The 5,335-nt window shown below is 43.8% G+C and overlaps 1 protein-coding gene across 1 annotated transcript in view; it reads right to left on the bottom strand.

Annotated features, from left to right (window-relative positions):
• LOC110314874 (schlafen family member 8-like) overlaps nucleotides 1–223 on the bottom strand; it is a gene marked incomplete at its 3' end in the record, with an annotated part of 6,408 nt that extends 6,185 nt beyond the window's left edge. The window contains exon 1 of the mRNA XM_021189078.2: nucleotides 72–223. The remainder of the gene's footprint in view (nucleotides 1–71) is intronic.
• Between the last annotated feature and the right edge of the window lie 5,112 nt (nucleotides 224–5,335).

Raw genomic sequence — 5,335 nt, 5'->3', positions numbered from 1 at the left:
CACAGGAATCATCCCCTTTCACCCTCAGGCCCCTCCAGTCCTCAGCAACTTTTAAAGGAACGAGTGAGTACCCGAGTCTGAGAAAATATCCGGGTCTTCAGGCAGGAGAGACACGGCGATGGCACCTTGGCTTCTGGGCTGCTCAGGTCCCAGATCTGGTGGGCTAGACCTCGGTGAAGGTGGAGGGGAGCTGAGGGTCTCTCCAGGTCCCGTGTGCTCCGGATCCCAGAGCTCAGAGCGCGCGCGCGCGCACGGAAGTGGCCTTGAATTCCCGCCTTTCCTTTTCACTGCCGGACTCTCCACCCACCCTCTCCCGGCCGCCAAAAGAGACCAATAGGAAGCCTTCTAAATACCGGGAAGTGTGAAACTCAGAGTGTGCTTAATAAACTAAACTTTAATAATTCTGAACCTTAGCTGTGTTGGGCTTTCGGACTGTTCTTGGTGTTTTTAGGTTCTTTTGGTCTCCGCCTTCTCCCGACTTCTTTCTTCCTCCTTCCTCCTTGCTCTTCCTATATCCTAGCTTTCGAACACCGGCCCATTTGTATCTATTTACCAATTACTCAATCTTTTTACGGAGTCTATTCATACGAATTACACAAGACAGGATAAAACATACTCAAAGGGAGATAAGCTCTTCTCCAGGCCCTTCCCTCTGGCGCCCGGCCTCCCCCGTGTCCCCTGGCTCCCTTGAAGATTGCACTGCCACCGTGGCCCTCACTCCCCACTTCCAATTTGTGAGAAAAGACTCTTCATCCCTGTTCCCTGGCCGACTTGCCGCCGACTCGGAAAGCGGAATTTGGAAACAGAAGGAATGTAAGTCTGCCTTTCCTTCCCGAACTCAGCCTCCGGCCCAGATCCTTCTGGTCTGTGGCAGGGTGGTGTTCCACTTGTTGGACTGGTCGCCTGCCTGTGAGGTCCTGAGGAGCAGCCCTGGCTCCAGGGTGGGTCTGGCTAGCAGTGGTCCCAGGGAACTGGCTCCATTCTTCTAGTGGTTGGGTTACTTGTTGGAGGAAAACGAAACTGCTCGGATTTTCTGGCCTGCTGCAGGCCTGCTGCCAGACTGAGCTCCCTGCTGGTTTTTGCTGGATCTGACTGTCTAGCTACCCTTTTCCCTGCTAAGCCCTATCTTTGCCTGTGGGCGGCTTCCTTTCTATAGCATGAACTTACAGGCTTCTCAGGCTGAAGGCATTCCCTGCTGTGGAAAGCCTGGGGAAGGAGCTCAGACTCATGCTGGTCTAGGGGAAGCAGAGGGAGAGTGAAGCTTTTGTGAGGATCTCACCTCCTGAGCTCAGAGTTGAGAACTAACCACTGTTAACCCCTGATACTTGCAGATCTTCATCTGTTCTGTGTGCCTACTACGTGTACACTTATTACACATGGTTAACACGGTTTGCAGCGTCAGGATATGTATTCTAGTTCAAAACCTGTTTTTCCATGATTCCAAACTTCCCCTTTCAGTATGCTTTCTTACCACCATAGTCTCTTTTCTTTAAAATTTTAGTTTTCCTGATTGTACAGTGTTGAAGGAAAAAGACTCTCAACCTGGAATTCAATACACACACACACACACACACACACACACACACACACACACACACCACTTCACCTAGTGGATAGAAAATAATGATGTCCTTTTCTGGTGAAACCAACTAATTCAGCAATGGCTTTGTCACCAGAAGACTTTTGTCACATGAAAAGTTAAAGGCTGATGGAAATTTTTACCAGCGTAACACTTAGGGTCATATTAAAAATGGTACTACAGGAATGATTATGAGAATATTAAAAGGTTATTAATCTTTTTCAGTGTTCAAAAATTACTTAAAATATAAAGATAAAACTATATTATGGTGCTTATAAAATGTAGAAATACCAATCTGCACCTGGGTCCTTATGGCCTTCTGTTATTGGTTTCTGTAACCCCTTGGAATGGGCCCTAAGTTTTAAAAGTCTGCTGTTACCTCAGCAGCAATGAAGCAGTCCTGTTATTAAGAATGTTTCTGTGGGTGCTGCTACTAGGAAAGAATGGTAACTGTTGCATGCTAGATGTTTCTTCAGAGTAAATGCTCTTTGTCTTTGCATTCTAGCTGAGTCTGGGGTCTTCCTTCAGCAAATTTTTGGCCCTTACAGGGAGATGTAGGGCAGGCCATTGTTATTGGGTTAGAACAACTGAGAATCTGCCCAGCTACAGTGCCCAAAGCTTATAATAAATACAAACAGTCTCTGTGTCCTTATTCAGAGTGAAGGTGGGCATAAATAGTTACAGTTACATACGTGGGCACATATATACATACATACATACCCAATACATGCATGGTTAAAGATAAATGTTTAAGATTTTCTGAAAACGAACATAAAAGGAGGAAGTCTATGAGTCTATTGCAATACTTTTGCATCATTCGTAAAGTAGCATGTAACTCAGCTGTGACAAGTCAAACCCAGGTAGTGTGAGCCCCAGAGTTGCTGCTAAGCAAAATGGAAACAAAAAGCATATACTTACTGTGTTTGTATGACTAACAATGGCCCCTGTAGGCTCCTAGTGAGTGGCTTTATTGGAGCTGTGGCCTTGTTGGAGTAGGTGTGGCCTTGTTGGAGGAAGTGCATCACTAGGGGGTGGGCTTTGTGGTCTCAGAAGTTGATTCAGGTCTAGTGGCTCACTGTCTCCTCCTGCTGCCCTTGATCTGGATGTAGAATTCTCTGCTCCTCCAGCATGATGCCTGCCTGTACATTGCCATGCTTCCCACCCTGACAATAATGGACTGAACCTCTGAAACTGTAGGTCAGCCCCAATTAAATGTTTTTCTTTTAAAAGTTGCCTTGGTCATGGTGTCTCTTTATAGCAATAAGACCCTAAGTAAGAGACATTGTAAGTCAACAAGGGAGAAAGGGAAGTTATTGTTAATTGTTTTGTGTTTGTTATATTATCTATCTATCTATCTATCTATCTACCTATTTTCATGCTGTCTAGGAAACTTAATACATATAAATTTAGCAATGTGAGAGCCAATGTTAAGTTTATGTTTGAGAGACAAAGGAAGTTTAAACCTTGACCTTGTGAATATAGTTGATTGTATAGGTTAGCATGAGAAATACCCTAAGTCTGTAGTTAAAGGGCAATCAAAGAAAACTAACATTTGAGCTTGTGATTATACAGTTGCATCATATAGATTAACAAGAGAAACACCTTAAGTGTATAGTTAAAAGACAACCAAAGGAAACTTATATTTGATCATGATAATGTAGATTCAGCACTGAGAAATACTTTAAATTTGGTTTAAAAGACAATCAAAGAGAATATACTATTTCATATAGTGGGATGTGTTATTAGGGTTAAGCAAATTTATAAGAACTCTATCGAATAGAGTCAGAATGGTTGCATAGCAAGAAGAGGAAACATGAAACATTTACTCACTGGAAACAGGTTATATCTGTGAAAGCTTACATCTGAACTTGTGATCGTTTATCGCGAAGTCCGTAAGAAATCTGGCAGTCTCAGCTAGTTAATGAACACATTAATGAGCAAATACAGTGGTGGATTACCTTATGGCAAGGAGCTAGGTCTGCTTTCTAGCTGTCAAGCTACAGTTACCTTAGCTGTCAATGGATCCAGAAATCTGAAAATAAAGTATAATCTAGGAGTCATGTATTAATTAAAATGACAGAGTTTCACCTATGGTCCAGCATATAAACAGTTCCCAAGTCCTTGAGGTCTCCATGGCAACTTGGGCAGAGTCAGTTTGGCTTTCAAGCCCAGAAAACAAAAACTGTTTTTTTTTTTTTTTTTTTTTCGGTGCAGTTAGAGACGTGTGAAATGAGAAATGACCCACCTTGGCTTAGGCAATACGAGGCATTTGACTCTCAGGGTATCATGTTTGTCCACAATGTAGACCAAGCCCTAGCAGCAGGCAAGATAGGTAGACTCTTTTTGTGTCCTTTTTTTCTTGGAGAACTTAGAAGATAACTGTCAGGCTTTGGGAGTCTCTGTCTGTCATAAGTTTAAATATTAATACATTTAGCAGATTTCTGACAAGATTACCAGCAGTATCTATTGAGTATATCTGCGTTAGACAACCTGTGATTGCTTAATTACTTGTTTGAGAATGTACTAGCAAATAGGGAACACTATAACTTAATGGCAGTTAAAAAATAAGGGTAAACATATATTTATAAAAGGCGGGGATCTTTAACCTCACATTGTTTAAAAATCATTATTTGCCAAGGCAGGATAGAACAAAAACCTTATCTTGTTAAGTGACTTTGGCAGGTTGTATCAGTAGATAAAAACACAGGAAGGGATGCACACACAGAGAGACAAATGGAAGAGTTTTGTCTAGTGTACACATGACTTAGAATCCATGTGGAGCACAATGGAAAGAAATCAGAGGACTGACGGCAGACGCTTGAGGGCATGGCAAGGTCGAGGGCGGGCGGGGGGTGGCGGGCAGAAAGCAAGTGTGTTCGGGCAGATTCAGGCCATCACCAGGGAATAATCTAGTGGGCTCTCAGGCTGTGCAAACAGGTCAGATGCATAGGAAGACAGAGTAGCCCCAGTTCTAGGCTGCAGACTATAGGCAAGCAGATCTGATTCCCCAGGAAAAAAAACGAGAATGAAATGGAGAGCATCAGACATAGGAGCTGGGGAGAGGCTCTAGGGATTGACATTGTAGGAAATAATGTAAAGAGAGTAGATGGCTGTTCACAGGCGTGATCCCACTCCTGATCAGCACGGGAGATTTGACCCGCTCCATTTCCAACCCCGGGTCAGTTCAGAGTGGGAGATAGGTGCATGCTTGTGTGCACTAAGCATGCCTACCCTGTGGCCAGGGCAGGAGATGTTCAGCCTGAAGCTGGAAGACCAGTAGGAGCCACAATAGGCCAGATGGCATACACTCCAGAGGGAGAGGTTCCCTCCCTTCCCCTTTCCTGTTGCCCCTGCTGTCCCATGAGATGACAGCAGCAGCAGTGGCAGTTGCAATCCAGAAGGGGCTGCATGTGCAGCGCCAACATAATCAAGTCGGACAGGGCCTTTATAAACCTATGTCTAATGTAATTTAGGGTCATTCTCTGGGAATCCAAGGTGTGGACCTGGCCATATTTAATAAAGCTTGCTTTAAACTTGCCTTTAAAAGTGAGGTGGTGCTCTTATTCTTGTTCAGTGGGACTAACAATGCTGTAGCAGGAGCTGAGAGTGCTTACATCTTAAGACACAAGCATAAGGACACAGAGAACTGAGAATGGCTTCGTTGTTTTCTTCTTCTTCTTCTTCTTCTTCTTCTTCTTCTTCTTCTTCTTCTTCTTCTTCTTCTTCTTCTTCTTCTTCTTCTTCTTCTTCTTCTTC

This window comes from Mus pahari, unplaced genomic scaffold (genome assembly GCF_900095145.1).
Source record: "Mus pahari unplaced genomic scaffold, PAHARI_EIJ_v1.1 scaffold_10580_1, whole genome shotgun sequence".
NCBI lineage: Eukaryota > Metazoa > Chordata > Mammalia > Rodentia > Muridae > Mus > Mus pahari.
The sequence above is the reverse complement of the archived record's forward strand: the minus strand, read 5'-3'. Positions and strand labels throughout refer to the sequence as shown.